Genomic DNA, 20,468 nt, shown 5'->3' with positions numbered 1-20,468 from the left:
TGCAAAAAAAATCATTTAATAAGATCCAACAATTATTCCTATTAAAAAACACTTGAGAGGATAGGAATAAATGGACTTTTCCTTAAAATAATCAGTAGCATCTATTTAAAATCATCAGTAAGCATCATATGTAATGGGGATAAACTGCAACCATTCCCAATAAGATCAGGAGTGAAACAAGGTTGGCCACTATCACCATTCCTATTCAGTATTGTATTAGAAATGCTAGCTTTGGCAATAAGAGTTGAGAAAGAGATTACAGGAATTAGAGTAGGTAATGAGGAAACCAACTTATCACTCTTTGCTGATAATATGATGGTATACTTAGAGAACCCCAGAGATTCTACTAAAAAGCTATTAGAAATAATCCACATCTTTAAAAAAGTTGCAGGATACAAAATAAACCCACATAAGTCATTAGCATTCTTATATATTACTAACAAAATCCGACAGTTAGAGTTACAAAGAGAAATTCAATTTAAAGTAACTACTGATAGTATAAAATATTTAGGAATCTCTCTGCAAAGGGAAAATCAGAAACTTTATGAGCAAAACTACAAAACACTTTCCACACAAATTAAGTCTGATCTAACCAACTGGAAAAATATTAAATGTTCTTGGATAGGGTAAGCAAATATAATAAAGATGACAATACTACCTAAACTAATCTATTTATTTAGTGCTATACCAGACTCCCAAAAAACTATTTTAATGACCTAGAAAAAATAACAACAAAGTTCATATGGAAAAGCAAAAGGTCAAGAATTTCAAGGGAATTAATGAAAAAAAAAAATCAAATGAAGGAGGCCTAGCTGTACCAGGATCTGAAATTATATCATAAAGCAGCAGTTACCAAAACCATTTGATATTGGCTTAAGAAATAGACTAGTTGATCAGCGGAACAGGTTAGGTTCAAAGGACAAAACAGTCAATAACTTTAATAATATAGTGTTTGACAAAACCAAAGACTTCAGCTTTTGGGATAAGAACTCAGTGTTTGACAAAAATTGCTGGGAAAATTGGAAACTAGTATGGCAGAAACTAAGCATTGACCGAGATTATAAATAAATTAGAGGAACATAGGATAGTTTACCACTCAGACCTGTGGAGGAGGAAGGAATTTATTATCAAAGAAGATCTAGAGATCATTACTGATCACAAAATAGAAAATTTTGATTATATCAAATTGAAAAGTTTTTGTACAAACAAAACTAATGCGGACAAGATTAGAAGGTAAGCAACAAATTGGGAAAACATATTCACAGTTAAAGGTTCTGATAAAGGCCTCATTTCCAAAATATATAGAGAATTGACTCTAATTTATAAGAAATCAAGTCATTCTCCAATTGATAAATGATCAAAGGATATGAACAAACGATTCTCAGATGAAGAAATTGAAACTACTGCTAGCCATATGAATAGATGCTTCAAGTCATTATTATTCACAGAAATGCAAATTAAGACAACTCTGAGATACCACTACATACCTGTCAGATTGGCTAGAATGACAGGAAAAAATAATGATGAATGTTGGAGGGGATGTGGGAAAACAGGGACACTGATACATTGTTGGTGGAATTGTGAATACAGCCAGCCATTCTGTAGAGCAATTTGGAACTATGCTCAAAAAGTTATCAAATTGTGCATACCCTTTCATCCAGTAGTATTAGTACTGGTCTTATATCCCAAAGAGATTTTAAAGAAAGGAAAGGGACCTGTATGTGCAAGAATGTTTGTGGCAGCCCTCTTTGTATTGGTCAAAAACTGGAAATTAAGTGGATGCCCATCAATTGGAGAATGGCTGGATAAATTGTGGTATATGAATATTACAAAATATTATTGTTTTGTAAGAAATGACCAGCAGGATGATTTCAGAAAGGCCTGGGGAGACTTACATGAATTGATGCTGAATGAAATGAGTGGACTAGGAGATAATTATATACTTCAACAACAATACTATATGATGATCAATTCTGATGGACGTGGCCACTTTCAGCAATGAGATGAACCAAATCAGTTCCAATAGAGCAGTAATAAATTGGACCAGCTACAACCAGCAAAAGAACTCTGGGAGATGACTATGAACCACTACATAGAATTACCAATCCCTTAATTTTTGTCCACCTGCATTTTTGATTTCCTTCACAGGCTAATTATATGCTACTTCAAAGTCCGATTCTTTTTTTACATCAAAATAATTGCTTGGACATGTATACTTATATTGTATTTAATTTATAATTTGACATATTTGACATGTATTGGTCAACTTGCCATCTGGGGGAGCGGGTGGGGGCAAGGAGGGGAAAAATTGGAACAAAAGGTTTGGCAATTATCAATGCTGTAAAATTAACCATGAATATAACTAGTAAATAAAAGTCTATATAAAAAAATCTTAAAATGCTAGCACTAGAAGGGGATAAGCTTATTTATATTAAAAATTCATGTATGTGATCACATATTTCCAGAACGAGTGCTGATTTTAAACAGAAAACCTTGTTATGTCATTTCACACTTTTGTAACTTAGAATAGATCATTCAAATACTCTGAGATGGTGTCCTTATTTATAAAATGAGGAGATTGAATTTGATGACATCTGATGTCCTATTTTCATGTAAATTAATGATCCTTTTCTCCTACAATTTTTGAAAGCTTTTTGATCCTCAAAATGCAAGGTGTTGATGTCATTGAAAACATTTTCCTGATTTCCTCCTGCCAAATAGTCATGCTCTACTTCTGTAAATCCATTGTAAATTACACTACTTTTTAATGTATCCATATTTATGTGTATTCTACCTAAATTTGTATAAGTACTTTTTGGCTCCTCCATTAAAATGTACGTTTCTTGAAAGTTAGAATGTTTCATTCTTTTTTTCACTTTTTATATTTGTATGCCTACTACCTAATAATATCTGGAATAGTAAATGTTTCCTTGCTTGATGGTTATTGTTATTGTTGTTATTGTTATCATTAAATGATATTTGTAAAAACATCTAAGAGTTTATAAAGTGTTTAAATGGTAAACTCATTTAAGATCTTTTATTCTAACTCCTGAACTGTCATCTAGATCATACCTTAGACCTCAGAGTTTACTATCATGTATATCATACTTTATTGTTCCTTATACATATCAGCTTAGCTTCAACCCAAGGAACTGGATCTTCATAATAAAGATGCTTGGACATTTTTTTCCATCTTCTATCCTATTTATTTTAAATTGAGTAGCTGCTCCAGGTATATTTTTCATTCTGTTGCTGAATAAAAACTGTTCCAATTCTGAATTTTTAATTTTCAGATCAGCGTCTGTTCAGCGTGAGGACTGAGTTGCCAGCACACTCTGCCCCTGCTTTCTATATTGTTTTGGGCAAAAGGTGATTGCTTAACAGAACATCATCTAGGTACCCTATATTCCCTACACTTAACCTACATTGTCCAGAGTGCTAGACAGAGTCCTGTTGGCAGATACCAAGAAAAGAGAATATGTGCTACTGTGGTTTTTGACCAATTCACACACAAATTCATCTAAGCACAAAGGATAAAAATAGTTTCTATATATCATTTATAGGCTGTTCCTCAGTGTATGTCATTTTGTTTATGGTTTTGGGCATATTCTGTTTTTGCCCTGATATCTTATGTCTTGTGCAGCACAACTAAGAACCAGGCTAGGTTCAGAAATCATGCGCTGCAAATGATTTTTGGTCAATTCATTGAAAATCCAAACACAACTATACTGAAGTTTGTTATTGCATAGGTAAAAAGAAGAAAGAGCATAGGAAGACATCAGGAAGAGTAAGCAGGAAAATTAAAAGACCACAAAATGTAACATGATCTTTTTCTCTAACGCAGCACTTAGCATAGTACCTGGCACATAGTAGGTGCTTAAAATTGTTTATCGATCAAAGTCTATATAGAGCAAATTTTTTGTATAAAATATACTTTTTACAATATTCCAAGAATTTCCTTATACCTGACTATTATTTCAGGCTCATCTTGAAGCACAAAATTCTAGAAACTCAGTATTCATATAAAATCATGAAATCTTATTAAAATAAGTAATTTCTAGCCTAACTCCTACATCTGATGATGTGCTGTCACCCATAGCATTCACCCAAATGTTGAGAAGAATTAATCTAGCTTTTGTTTGGACACACTATCACTACCTTGCCTGGTACCTGCCTAGAGATTATCCTTCTTCCTGCTTATATTATTCTGTAGTTCTTCATGACCTCTGACTGTGCCTTCCATTCACTTTTTCTTCTTGTACTCTGGAGCCAAGCAGAATTAAAAAAACTACTTTGTAAGCCTTGAAGGGTCAAATATATTTGTTCTTGTAAAGATATATACATATATATGTAAAAGAATTCTATGTCTGTATGTATTCACATATGCATATATGCACATGATACAAATATATGATATACATTCACACAATATATATATATATATATATATATACACACATACATATCTATGTATGTATGTGTATATGGAGTTCTATCTGAATTAAGACCCTGTATAAATGCAAATCAGACTTTACTGGGTACAGTTTAAAATATTAGAGATTAGTCTGTGGCACAGAGAGATTAAGTCAATGATCCAAGGTCACACAGGATATGTGAGAGGCAGAATTTGAATTTATATCTTCCTGAATCAGAGACTCATTCTCTATTCATCATGCAACATGATCTCTCATGTGATATAAACATGAACATTTACTAGTCTATGTTAAACTAATTTTAAATATTATATCTTACATTTGGCTCATAGGAATGAATGACCTCCAGACATATCTCTGAATATCCTGGCTCTTCCTAACATGCTCCATCTTCTTCCAGTCTCAGATCTATTTACTTACCTAAGAGTCATTTTCAGGATTAAAAGAGCATCCAACCACTAAGCATCTAAGAACTCTATCTGGACAACCCACATAGGAAGAGTATACTTTCTAATGGGAAATGTCCCTTAAAGCTATTTTCCTGGCTACATAAAGATCCTGGGCCATCTCTGCTGTTTCTCATACCCATGGAGCAAATAGTAAGGCTGGAGATAAAGGACTGACTAATAGCTATGATAGCCCCAGATTGCTTTCCTATCAGTATAAATTCCTTGGGGTCCATGATTCATCCAGGACCGATTTTCGCTGGTGTGCACCTAATTTGCTATTTCAATCACTCTGGAATTGACTGTACAGGGACTGTACAGGGGGTTAAAGTTCTTTGCAGATTATGATGGCAGCCCCAAGAGGCCAGACTGCAGAAAGATCCCTACAGAATAATAGGAAACTGTGGAGAAAAGAAAAAAGCTATCAGAAAAGCTTTACATGGTACCTGTGTGATGTGATATTTTGGGGGAATAGGTACAAAGGATGTTTAGAAGGGGAAAAGCTTCAAGATCTCAGGAAAAACCTTAAAGGGGGACCTGAAGCCATTGCAAACTCCCTCAGGGATGTCATCGTATTTACTGATGTGGCCTAGATTCATATAGGCTAAATATTGTCAGGAAACGATAGGCAAGGACATATTCTTTTGTTCCAATCACACTTACACAGCCTTCAAGTTTCTTTTTTTTTAAGTAATTTTTTATTGCTACTATCTTTTTCATGTGGTCTATTCTAATCATTGTATATAGCATTTTACTAGTTTTGCTAAATGACTTTTCAAAAGTCACAATGATATTAAATATTGGAACAATCCAGAATTTGAATTATGATGGTCTCTACAGCATTCAACCTGCTACAGCTATGCCAACTCACTTCATTTAATCATGCAGCCTTTTACTTAGGGTCCTGAAATTCTGTATTCCAATCTAGGCATGTAGAATAATTCTCTGTTCTTCCAAATAATAATTCTTCTTTACTTGTATTGTTCCACTTAGCACCATTCACACAATGTTCATTCCCCTCCTTTTTTTCCCTCAAATATAATAGGTTTTCTTTTCCTCTTCATGAGATGTAATTTCCCTCACTTTTCCTCCACTTTTTCCTTTTTCTGGTACAATCACTTTTCTATCTATAGTTTCTTTTTTATATTTTAACAGTAAAATCAAATTATACATTCACTCTCAATATATACCCATAACATAAATATAGTTCTCAAGAGTTCTTTAATTTTTACCTTTTTATGCTTCTCTTGAGTTCTATATTTGGAGGTCAAATTTTTTTCTTTAGCTATTGTCTTTTCATTAGAAGTGAATGAAATCCACCTGTTTCATTGAATGTCCCTCTTCTTTCCTGAGAAAGTGCTCATTTTAGTGAGGTAGTTTATTCTTGACTGCATTCCAAGTTCCTTTGCCTTTCAGAATGTCAGATTCCAGGCCCTTCAATCCTTTAAGGTGGAAGCTGTTAGATCCTGAGGAATTCTTATTGTGTCTCCTTGGTATTTGAATTGCTTTTTTTTCTTGCTGCTTGTATTTTTTTTCCCTTGGTCTCATAGTTCTGAAATTTAGCCACAATATTCCTTGCAGTTTTAATTTTGGGGTCTCTTTCAGGAGAAGTTCGGTGAATTCCTCCAATGGCTCTTTTACCTTCTGGTTATAGGACATCAAGGCAGTTTCATTAATGTTTTCCTTAAATATAATGTCTGGGCTCTTTTTTTAATCATGATTTTCAGGAAATCCAATAATCCTAAGATTGTCTCTCCTAGATCTTTTTTTTTTTTCAGGTCAGTAATTTTCCCAAGAAGGCATTTTATCATTTTTCTATTTTTTCATCTTTGTTTTGATGTATCTTGAGCTTGATTTCATTTGATATCTCATTTAGGAGTCTATTCTATTTTCCAATTTGTATTGTTCTGATTTTTAGATGAATTATTGTTCTTTCATTTATTTTTATATTATTGTTTATTTGTCAATTGAATTTTTAAATGAGTTGCTTTCTTTTCTATTTGTCAAATTCTTTTTTAAAGGAGTTAATTTCCTTTCATTTCATAAATTCTAGTATTTTTCAGAGTATTTCTTTTTCCATTTTTGAACTCTATTTTAAAGATTTATTCTTTCCATTTCATTACTATTTTGTAGTGAATTTTTCTTCTAGATAATTTCTGTGATTTTTCTTTTCTCAAACCCTCTTATAAGTTCTCATTTCCTTTCCTCCAATTTTGTCGAGTCTCTTTTTAAGTGTCTTTTTTAGTAATCTCTTTAGAATCATCCTTGTGAGTAGGAACCATTATATCACCTTGAGGGCCTCATCTGAAGATTCTATCTGCTTCTCTAGCTCCTCAAAGGTCTGAATCTGTTCTTTCTCTTCAAACTATGGTCAGAGTTCTTCTTTGCTTTTACTCATTTTCAAAAGTTGATCTGCTTTTTAGGGCAGGGAGGTTTCCAAGATTCCTTTACAAGCTGGATGGTAATTAGCTGAGTCATGTGCAGAGGAGCCAACATGTGGAGATTCTCTCCAATGATCCAGATTTCTTAGCAGACTAAAACTGCACAATTTAACATGCCAGGTCTCACTCTAGGTACTGGTATCATTGCTGTGAGCCTGCTTGGCCTTGGACTGCTCTCCCTGTCACTGGATTGAAACACCTTTTCTGTGGTGATCTTTAAAATTATCTTCTGTGTAATTTGTTCTGATTCCAATGGTTTATGGATCTCATCTTGGTCAGACCTAATTCAGAGAGCTGGATTTGTATTAGTGAAGAGTCAAGATAGAAGATCCAGAAAAACTGGTCTCTCGACTAATAGTGTCTCTGCAGGGATTTGCCTTCTCCAATTATTTTGCAGATGAAGAACTTCGCTATACAATGTTAAATCATTTGCTCCTGGGTTACACATCTGATCAGGACTGTGGTAGAGGTCAAATTGAATTCAGGAAGATGAGTCATTTTGGACTTTTCCATCTTTCCACTTCCTTTTGACTAGGTGAAAGAGTAGATTCTAGCCTCAGTTGCTAACTAGATTATCTATAAATGGGTTCATTTTTCCATCATATTGAACATTCGATTGGAAGACTTTAATTTCATCTGAGAGGCCATATCAGACATAAATTTAATCTATAATGCACTACACACAGATGTAAGCTTTGAGGAAAAGAAAATGAAATATTTATAGGACAGGACCAGAATCAGAGTCAGAAAGAGAGATTTTAATTTCTATTCGTCAAACATCAGTGGATTCTATACATCTGAGAATCAGAAATCCAGGCCATGTAACTTATATATATTAATTGTAACTCATATTCTTGAAAGACATAAACATACTTTTAATTTAAACTCCAAATTATTTATTTATTTCTTTTCTGCTCAGGAGCATCTTCCAATATGATAGATTTAGTTATTTATTGTTTGTTGAGTGTCTAAAAAGCAATAAATCAAGCTCTAATGTGTAACATTTTAAACTTTCAGATATTCACATAGAGAATTTAATAATTTGTTCTTCCTCCAGCTAGTCTGAGCTGGCTCTAGCACAGCTCAAGTAGACAAAGATAAATATGTGTGTAATAAATGTATTTTTGATTGTACAATATCCACATGAAGAAGAGGAAAATGTTTCTAAAACACACAATTCTATGGAGATTTTCAACATCTGTGGTACAGGACTACATTCTAGACTAAAGCAATGGAGGCACCTAAGTGCCTGCCTAAATGTCCCACAATTCTGCTTCTCACATATGTGTCCAAACAGGCTTATAAATTGGTGACTTTAATAAAAGAAGCACAGATCCTTTCAACATAGTATTTAATGTTACAGAGACAAAGAGTTTAAAGCATTCTCAGAGACCAACTACTTTATAGGAAAGGAAACTGAGAAGTTATCATTTCCTCAAGATCATGCATGTAATAAAGAACAGAGCTAGTCATCTTTTTAGTCAATAATATTGTCTTAGTCATCCCCATCTAAATGTGTATAATTTGTCAATAGCTATACATATTAATGGCTCTTGGAATAGAATATATTATTCAAGATATGGATAAATATTCAATAATAAATATTCAAGATTAGGATAAATATGAAGAAGCTCTTTCCTTTCCAATTCTAGGCCTTGCTTTCTCTTAAAAGAGCTTAAGATGGAAATTTTTGTTGTTGTTGTTGTCATGTCACATTTAAATTTCATGAAGCTTGAAACTTGTTGTCCACCAATCTTTTACATAAAGACTGCTTCTTTTTCATGCTTCACCCATCCTGATTCTTAGAAGTCAAGTGCAGTATTTTAAAATTATCTCTAATAAATGTTATTTTGATATAAATGCACACACATGCTAGTCTTTTAAGATCTCTTTGGATATTAACTTTGTCAAAGACTAATTACTATGCCTTCAAACTTCCCTTCACATGATTTAAACCACATTAAACCATTTAAACCACATGGTTTAATATGGATGTAATAAGTTTTCATTCAAATCATTGATAAAAATGCTGAAGAACACATGATCAAAAAACATAATGATGTATAATATAGATATATCATAATACATTAACACTGTACTATACTATAACTATATACATTGCATGCACATATAACATTGCACTACATTCCCCATACACATATATATACATACACTTCTAGCTATCTATCATCTATCTATGATATCTTACTTTGATTTATCTAGTATTATCTCTTGATGGTTTTCGAAGATTTCTCCTAAATTGATATGATATATTAATAAATATAATTTGGTTTAGTCATTTTAAATTGTACTGAATATCATAACTGTGTGATTCATAGTTTGTCACTTGATCTTTTCAGAAGTAATAAGATTTTAAAATGTATATGTATATATGTATAATACATCTATATTTATTACCTCAATAATATTATATATATATATATATATGTATATTTAAGCATATGTGATGCTTATTAATTTATCATATATTACACATGATTGTTTAAATGTGACTTTCAGAGTCATTTATAGATACTCTAGATTCTTATCTACTCTCTTTTTTAAATGAATACTTTGAATCACTGCAATATTTAGGAATATAAAATGTAACAATAGATACTGGCATGTTCAAATTTTATCTATCTAATCAAATTCTCCTTAGATGAGATAATTGGTTAAATCTTATTAACACAGAAAATTCATTGTCTAAGTATTCTTTGATTAAAACTTATTGAGAAATATCAGAATCATGTACTACTGAAATTTTGATAAATATGTGTGAATCAACAAGAACTGACATGTTCATAAATAGAGTTCAATTAATATAGACATCAAGCATTTCTGGAGATAGTAGTTAACAGTATATAAATGGCTGCAAGGAAAATGTTCGGTTGATCTAATTTGATAAATACGAACTGTGATCATAAAGTTCATTACTTTTGAGAATAATGATCTCTGTCTCTATTTGTCTCATGCACAATTCTGTAATTCAATCATGCTGTTTGTCATTCTTACTAAGAAGTATATCATAAATATTGCAAATTATGAGCAACATCTCTGACTGATGACACTAGTTTGAATATGAGACCATGAGTCAAATGGACTTGACAATGGCAAAAATCATAAGTGCAATTTCTATCCATTTGCATTTTCTATGTAAACACTTGTGGATTGAATCAATGTGACTAGTCTTGCTGGATAGGTAAATCATGTGATTTCTTTTTGAATTATACTCTTTCTAAATACAACTTTCAACAGCACAAAAATTAGATACATTTCATGAATACATAGTTTATGTTCCTATCAGAATTCTTCAACTTACATAGTATTTAGGAATTCCTTGCATTAACTACAAAAAATTGCTTTAAATCATGTACTAGATGCATCTCTCTTTTGATAAGATTAGAGACTTTCATAAATTACTTTATGATATTTTGATAAAAATTTGGACTCTAATTCAAATACTGCAAGTGCATCATAAAGTCTTCAAAAGTATAATGCTATCAAGATTTCTATGTCTAGTGTTAGATTAAGAGTCAAAGTTATGTGAATTGAGAAATCACAATTGAATCTAGATATACAGGAGGTAATGAATTGATCATTTGTCTATGATTGAAGTCATTTTATTTAAATAAGTCTGAGAAAACATGGAGTGCTCAGAAAGAGAACATCTAAATAATAGATTATTCTTTTATTTCTATTCCTATACATAGGAATGTAGAGTAAGAGAATTGTCAATAATTATCAGTCTAACCTTTCTAACCTATATAATTTAGAAAGTCCTTGGATTAAGTGAAATAATAGATTGAAAGACTTTTGTAAATAATATTCAGCAGTAGAATATATTAAGCACTTCTTCAAGTTAAATGAATAGATGTAGGTGATAATATAAAGATCTCACTGTGATTATTGTTTATTTGTTATGAAAAATTTAGTAGTATCTACATTAAAAATGCAAGTTGTTTTACAATATTATACATACCATTTATAAATCAAAATCATTCATTGAAAGGTATAAAAACATTCTCTTCAATGACTCTGCTCATAGATATCAGTGACACCATAAAAGGAAGAGACATGTCAAATAAAGTCAAGTCAAGAAGCACTACTGTGTTGGAGACACTGTGTTAATCACTGGGAAAATAAATGAATTCAAAATAAAACAAAAGGTTTAATAAGCAGTCTATGATCTCAAGGAGCTTACTAACCAAATGGGGAAGGAAACTTAGAATTTATTAATTACAAATAGGATGTTGAAGATAATCAATAGAAGGAACACTTTAAAATTAAGTGGGATAAGGAATTGCTTTTGTGGGCAGTAGGAGTTTAATGAGGATTTAAAGGAAGCAAGAAAGTAGAAAAGAGTAATAAGGAATTTGAAACATTGTCAATAATCAGTTAAAAATCATAGAGGAAGAAGATTGAATGATTTATGTAATGAAGAGCAAGGAGGTATACACTGGACTTAATCATTGTGGGGATTTATTGGCAAGAAGACTGGAAATATAGGAAGGGTCCAGATACAAGTTGGGGAAGATTTTTTGTAAATGATCCAATCTTCCAGATGCTCCTTTTAGGAATGGTACAATGTTGATTCCATGAATCTCTAGAACATTTCAGAGGGTCTGAGAAGAGATGAATATTCACTGAAAAACTTGACCTATTCATCCACAGAATAAATACCAAGGGATAAAGAATGTCTTTTTCCCACAATAGAACAACATTTGAATAAAAACATGAAATGTATCTATCAGAAACTATATCTGTAATGGACCTTATAGACAGAAAATGAATCGGGCCTATATTGGAGATACAAGAGGAGCATAGGCTAGATTGCCTTTAGACAATTGATAAATTCCTTCAATGACTCCAAACTTTTCATGAAAATAAAGACCCATCTTTTTAATACCAACATTTTTCCATATAGTAGGAAGACATGGAATCCAATAATTTGTGAAGAATAAAAATAAAAAAAAGAATAAAAAATGTATATCATTCAGAGTACAATGGAAAGTCACATGATTGAGTGTGAACAGGCTGCAATCTAGATTCAGTGATTTCTGAAGAACAGGAGTAAAAATCATCATAATTTAGCTGCATGATAGAAAAGAAGTTGAATTGTTTAGATGGAAGGGTGATGGATGACCAATGCAACGTCTCAGAGGGTTCCACTAGTAAGCTTGTGGTATGAAAATATATAAGCAAAACCCCTTAAACAATGGGTCAAATATATGAGAGGACATGTAGAAGAGTCACATTGAATAGGTTAATAGAGTTGAGTTCCATCCTGGACTTCTAGAAAGAATTTCTAATGCAAAGAGATCTCAAATCAATCTGAGATTACACCTTACACTATAACTTGAACTTAGTTGAGCTTTAATAAATATTTACTAAATGGGATGTTTATCCTTTCACTATCTCTATTATCATCTATTCCTACTTATATCCATGAATGTTTCTCAGTCATTTGGTTTGGCCATAAGAGTTCTATTACTTGATCACGGATCTGTTTTGTTTTCACACCATAGATTAAGGGATTTACTGCAGGAGGTACCAGAAGATATATGCAAGCAAAATGATGTGAACAGATAGGGCACTTTCTTGCCAATACGATGACTGAGGAAGCTAAAAGGGCTAGGTATGTAGGAGACCAAAATTGTAGAAACATGTGCAGCACATGTGCCCAGGGCTTTGGAGCGGGCATCCTTAGAGGACAACCTGAAGACGCCTGGAGGATTTTGATGTAGGATATGGTTATAAGTGTTAGGTCTAGTATCATAACAGAAAGTGCAACACAAATGCCATATGCTCGGTTGATGAGGGTGTTGGCACATGCCAATTTAACTATGGCCATGTGCTCACAATAGGCATGTTTAATGATGTACTTGGTGCAGAAGGGTAGTCTTAATATGAGAAGTGGACAAGGAAGGACCATGACAATGGCTCTGGCAGCCCCAGCCAATCCCATCCTAATGACCAAAGGGTTGGTTAGAATAGTGGTATAGTGTAGTGGGTGGCAGATTGCCACATATCAGGTCAAAGGCCATGGAGACCAATAAGGCAGATGAGATGATGCAGAAAGTATGGATAAAGTACATCTGTCCCAGGCACTCACCAAATGCAATAAGGTGGCCATCCAGCCAAAAGATGCTGAGCATTTTAGGGGCTGTGACTGAAGCAACAGCCACATCATTGAGACCCAGCATACAGAGAAAGTAAAACATGGGCTGATGAAGAGTAAGTAGGTTGCAGCTTGACAGTGAGTATGATAAGGGCATTCCCCAGTAGAGTCATAATATACAGGAGGAACACGGGAATACTCAGCCAGTAGTGAAAGGCCTCTAGGCCAGAAATCCCCACCAGGAAAAAAGCTGAGAAGCTGCGTTCTGTGGTGTTTTTTTTATCATGATGAGACTTCAGGGACAGCATGCTCAGGTTCTATGTATCTGGTACGATTTCAATACTATACATAAGGATGGAGAAAAACACAAACTGACACATAGGTGAACAAAATATTAGAGTCTATTGGGTTAGAATCAATGTCCTTGAAGCCTGTGAAAATAATGACTAGTTATTACACTTTTCAGAGCCCCATGATGTAAGAGACCCTCAGGACTTTTCTTCCTAAATATGAAAGTGAAGATGAATCTGTAAAGATTAATCAACCTTGAAATAAAGGCAACAAAAAACATGTATTTCACAAATTCCTCCTTATGTGTAGTTTTTCAAAATACTCTTTTTCAGGGGATGATTGTTTCAGTTGCTACTTTAATTTTAATGAAACATAGTATTGTAGAAAGAAACATTCTGGGTACATAGAACATTATGACACAATGCAAATTGACTGTATCTTCCTCTATAGCTATGGGATCATAGCTAGAGGGATGGAAAGGTTCTCAGAGGTAGTAGTCCAATTTTTTATTTTACAAATAATAACACTGAGGCTCTTTGAGATTGGATGTTCTACTCACAAAGGAAATAAAGATTATAACTAATATTTGAAACCAGGATCTCTGATTTCTTAGTTAAATTTTTACATTGTTGTAATGCACAAAGAATTGACAGGATGAATTATTTCCAATGTTTTTTTTCCAAGACATTGTATCATTGTCTTCTTTTCTTATTAAGCTGTTGTTTTCCTTAATGCATTTATTAGTTTTTTCTCTTTTCCAATAATTGCATATATTTATATCTATGCATATGTACACATATGTACCATATGTTTATGCATACATTTATACATATATAGGTGCACATCTGACTTCATGAAAACATATAGTTTACATGTGATGTTGTTCCCCTTCCTCTCTCAGTGAATTGTAAGCTACTTCAGAATAATAACTATTTTTCTTTGTATCCCAGCACCTATTATCAAATATTCCATGTAAAAACAAGATTAAAATAGACTTGGATTCTATTGAGACAGAAAAGTTCCAAATAAGAAACTCCTCCCATCAATTCAGGTGGTACTTTCTCTGCAGCTTCTAGTCTCAGAGGTATGTCTGGAACACCAATACATTAGGTGAGTTGCCCAGACTCTAACTGTTAGCTATGTGGCACAAAGAGAACTGAGCCAGGTCTTGCTAGCTTTGTGGCCAACTCCTAAGCATTATACTATGCTCTGCTTTTCACATAGGTGCTTAACAAATGTTCATTGAGTTGGACTGGACTTTAAGAACATGGGGAAATATTTGGCCAGAGGAAAGATCAATCATATTTCAACAATCTTTAATGTTTTTAACCTATATAGAGGAATGGAGAACTAATGCATATACACAATGAAATCATGTTATGGCAGAGAATGCATTGCAGAGAGAGTGTTAGAAAACCATAGGGAACTGTAATTGATGTCAAGGAAACTCTTATAGAAAGATGAAAATGGTAGCTTAATACAATAAATAGCAGCATAAAAGCAGACAAAAGAACCTAATATGCCCAACTGTTTAGAATTAATGAATAAAAAGTATTCGTAGCCATCAGAGCTTATAACTAGTGTCTTGGGCAAATTCACTTATGTAGGTGAGGAGGGTTGGAAAATAGTACTCCCAAGGAAAGGCTGAATTTTGGTGCATTGGGGTAAGAGGTTGTAGTAGCCCTAAGAACAGCCTGATAGCTGTCCATTTTGAAGGCTGAGCTGGAAAGACAGTGAAAAAGGAACTATAGAGATCCATTCCACTATGGCCTCATTATGATAGGATGTCATAAATTATCCCTTGAAATTCAAGTCTTCGCATCCAAAAGTATGCCTCAGTAATGGTAACCTGGGGATCTTTTGTCAAATAGTTGTTTTCTGCACTTTTGAAATAACTTTTGATCCTTATGCAGAGGATGAATACTTCATTGGCTCCCTCAAGGTGCATTTTCTATCCTTATTAGCCCCACCATCATAAAATAGATCACAGAGTCTGAAAATGTAGCTTATAATGAGGAAAAGAGTCTCTATAAAGAATATAAATATGCTAATTATTCATTATTTCCTAAGGCAGAGAAATTTTCAAAGATTTGATTCCAAATTAGTTAAAACTTAAATGCAATTACGAGAAGAGGATAAGCTTATTTTTATGAAAAATTCACATATGTGATCACAGGAAAGAGTGCTGATTTTAACAGAAAACATTGATATGTCATGTCACACATGTAACAGAACAGGTCATTCAAATTTTCTGATTTGGTGTCCTCATTTATAAAATGAGATTGAATTTAATGACATCCAAGGTCCCATTTTTCTTTAAATTAATGATCCGCAAGGTGTTGATGACATTAAAGACATTTTTCTGACTTCTCCTGCCAAATATTCATGCTTTCATTCCCTAAGTACTTTGTAAATTACACTTTTTAAATGTATCCATATTTATATCTATTATATATGCTTATATTTGTATATGTACTTTTTAGCTCCTCCATTAAATTGTAAGTTTCTTGAGAGATAAAATGGTTTATCTTTTTTCCTTCTTTATATTTGTATCCCTAATACTTGGATAATGCTTGGAAAATAATAGTTGCTTAATGAATATTTGCTTGCTTGATGGTTATGTTATTATTATTATCATTAAGAGATATTTATAAAAAAACATCTTAGAGTTTACAAAGCATTTAATTGGTAATCATTTAAGATCTTTTATTCTAATTCCTGGACTGTCATTTAGATCATACCTTAGACCTCAGAGCTTGCTATCCTGTTAATCCAACTTACTTTATTCTTTCAATGGATCGATTTTCACCTGTACTCAAGGAATTGGATCCTTATAATATTGGATAGAAAGCATCCTATTCATTCTGCCACTGAACAAAAGAAATCTCCCTATTTTGAATTCTCCATTTTAGGATGATTATCTGTTCAGTGTGAGAAATGAGACTGCCTGACACACTCTGTTTCTTCTTTGTACGTTGTTTTGTCAAAGATGATTGCTCAACAGACCATCATCTTGGCATGCTATATTACTTACACTTAACCTCCATTATCTAGAGTGCTGGATTGAGTGCTATTGGCAGATACCACGAAAGGAAAGAACATTGCACTATGATCTTTGAGCAAATCACACAAATTCATCTAAGCAAAAGGGACAAAAATAGTTCCTATATATCATTTATGGGCTGTTCCTCAGTGTGAACCATTTTGTTTATGGTTTTGGGCACATTCTGTTTTCTCTGTCACCTCATATATTGTTTTATCCACCTCCCCAAAAAATATTTGAATACTTGGAGGAGCATCATCTCTTTGCAGCACAGCTAAGCACCGGTTAGTTTCAGAGATCATGAACAATAAACAATTATTGGTCAATTCATTGAGAACCCAATCACAACTACACTGAGGAACTCCTACATCTAATAGAGGTGCTGTCTTCCATAAAATTCACCAAGATGCTAAGAAGAATTAATCTAGCTTTTGCTTGAACACATCCTTACCACCCTACCTAGTACCTCCCTCAATTATTTTCTGTCTGCTCATATTGTCTAGAATTCTTCATGACACCTGGCTTTGTGCTTCCATTCACTTTTCTTCTTGTACTCTGGGCTGAGCAGAACAAAAAAGCACTTTTAAGTCTTGAAGAGTCAAATATATTTGTATTGTAAAGACGTGTATATATATATATATATATATATACACATATGTGTATATAGACATATATATGTGTATATATATATGTCTGTATGTATTTACATATACATATATGCATATGACACAAATGTATGGTATACATATATAGAATATCAATATGAATATGAGTATTTATATATGAATATGCATACAGAATATGTATATATGTGTGTATGGAGTTACATCTAAATTAACTCCCTTTATCAATGCAGATAAGCCCTTCCTGGATATACCTTAAAATACTAGAGATTTGCCTGTGGCACAAAGAAATTAAGTCAATGTTCCAGGATGACAGAGGATGCCTGAGAGGCAGAATTTCAATTTATATCTTCCTGAATCAGAGACAGATTCTTTACTCATCATGAACTATGACCTTTAATGTCAAATAAACATGAGCATTTACTATTCTATGTTTTAAAAAGCATATTTTAAATACAGTGTCTTCATTTGGCTTATAGGAATGACATATCTCTGAATATTCTGGCTCTTCCTAACATGCTCCATCCTCATCCAGTCTCAGATCTATTTACTTACCCAAGTGTCATTTGCAGACTTAAGGGAGCAGCCAATCACTAAGCAGAGAACTCTATATGGACAGCCCAAGTGGGAAGAGTATACTTTGTAATGGGAATTGTCCCTGAAAGCCATTTTGCTGACTACAGGATGATCCTGTGCTGTTTCTTCTATTTCTCACATCCATGGAACAACTTATAGGTGGAAGAAGAAATAAGGCTGGAAATCAAAGACAGACTAATAGGTATGATAGCCCCAGACTGCTTTCCTGCAACTGTAAATTCTTTGAGTCCAAGGTTTATCCAACAGCTCTTTTCCCTGGTGTCTACTTAATTTGCTGTTTCTGTCATTCTGGACTGACTGCCTCAGGGACAAGTCCAGGTTGGCATAGGAGTTTAAACTCCTTTGGGGAATATGATGGTAGCCCAATAGGCCAAAATGCATAAAGATCCTTACAAGAATAATAGAAATCTATGGGGAAATGAAAAGTTGTCAGCAAAGCTTCATATGGGGTCTGGTAATGTGGGAATAGATAAAATAATATTTTTGAGGGGGAAATAGGTACAATTGATGCTTAGAGGGGGATAAATTCAAGCTCTCAAGAAAACCTTAAATGGAGACCAGAAGCCCAATAAATTACCTCCAGGGATGTCAATCTATTTGCTAATGTGGCCAAGATCAGTATAGGTGAAACACTGTCAGAAGAAATACACAAGAAAATTGTTTTGCTCTAATCACACTTAAACAACCTTCATAGTTTTTTTAAATAAAATTTTATTGTGCTGTCTTTCCATTTAACTATTCTAGTCATTGTATATATAATTTTATTAGTTCTGGTAAATGATTTTTCAAAAGGTATTAAACACTGGAACAAGCCAGGATTTGAATTCTGATGTTCTCTCCATTATTCTGCTTAATACAACTATGCCAACTCACTTCACCTAACCATGTAGACTTTTCTTAGTGACCTGAGTCTATATTATAATCTAGGTCTAAAGAATAATTCTCTGTTCTTCCACATAATAATTCTCCTTTATTTGTATTGTTCCACTTACTTAACACCACAGCCTACATCCCCTTTCAGTTTAGTCCCAAAGAATTACCTCAAACAATCAATAAATATGAACTGCTTACTATGTACTAGTCACTGTGTTATGTCAAGTAAAATTTTACTAAAGTTAAATAAAATATTCAAGTAGAGAAGTTAGAATGCAAAATCACATAGAAAAGTAAGAAGTTTGATGGATGAAAAACACATCTAACTATATAATCAAGTGGTTTATTTTCATTAATTCCTAAAAGGTGATTATATAAGAAGATGAGTAGTATCACTCTTCATAAAAATTAAACAATGAAAATCATATCAAGAGGCACATATAAAAGGGACCACAAGATGAGACAATGAATTTTATCTCTTAAATAGAGGTGAAAAGAAACATTACATATCTGTGACATACTAAAGGTCTTATCTGAATGAAATTCAGAAAAATTCTCCTACAAATCAATTTGGACCAGGAATTTCCTTTATCCCTTTGGACTGTTGAATTTCAGCCAATTCTAATTCTTATTTTGATGTTAGCTTTCTTATGATCTCTATTTTACCTTCTTTAATTTTAAGCATATATGTTTTTGAAGTATTCCTTAATTTCTTTTATGTTCTCAGTTTTGTAGCTTATAACTTTGGTAGGTTATAATAAGTCATAGCATTCTGATTTTGTAGTGATCTTACATCAATTTTTTGTGTGTGTATTGGCAATGTAATCACTTTATTATCCATGTCAGCATTTTAATAAAAGGCTGATCATTTGGCCCTAGTCTTCTTTTTAGACCAGAACAACAGGACTAGCTGAGCTCAAAGTCATATGTTCTTTTGAAAGAAAATGTTCAAAAGAATGGCAGTGATTGGAAAAGTGTGATTGGATAATAATTAATAAAGGTTGGATATTACAAAGAGGGGCTGAAAATGACATTATTTCATTCTTGAACAGAGAGATTATATCTATACTTGGACTCCCCTCAGCATTAGGCAATTAAGACCAAAAAAAAAAAAAAAATGCTCCAGCCAACTCTGAGAAAAACACAATTGATATCTTCACTGGGTAGGATATTTAGCCCTTCAAGAAGCTGTTTTTAAAATCAGGACTTTTGAAAAAGGTATTAGGGCCAAGAAGAAATCTGTATATCCCCAAATCATTGGTTATATAATACTTTCTCTAATTCCCCATTTCATTCTTTGGGAGGTGTAGCATTCTCAACAAATCACTAATTGATATGACAAACATCCCATCAAGGGCTCCTCAATATAGGACTTATGAAGAGAAAACAATGAAAGGGGAAAATCAGAAAGATGTACAGGTTCTTTGACAAAATAGAGAGGAGCAATCCCCTTTGGTAACATTTTGACAAATTCAATGGGGCAATCCTTTAATAAGTGGATGTTACAGATAAGCACATAGGGAAAATACAATGGTAAAATAAAAGTCTCTTTCCTTTGGTTCTGTGGATATATCTAATGCAGCAATTTAGTTTTTCATGA

At 33.1% G+C, this 20,468-nt stretch overlaps 1 pseudogene; it reads right to left on the bottom strand.

The window, feature by feature from the left end:
* Window positions 1–12,760: 12,760 nt before the first annotated feature.
* On the bottom strand, window positions 12,761–13,749 carry LOC100918990 (annotated as a pseudogene).
* Window positions 13,750–20,468: the final 6,719 nt, after the last annotated feature.

The sequence above is a fragment of the Sarcophilus harrisii genome, chromosome 3, assembly GCF_902635505.1.
Source record: "Sarcophilus harrisii chromosome 3, mSarHar1.11, whole genome shotgun sequence".
NCBI lineage: Eukaryota > Metazoa > Chordata > Mammalia > Dasyuromorphia > Dasyuridae > Sarcophilus > Sarcophilus harrisii.
Note: the sequence above shows the minus strand (reverse complement) of the source record. Positions and strands in the feature narration are given on the sequence as shown.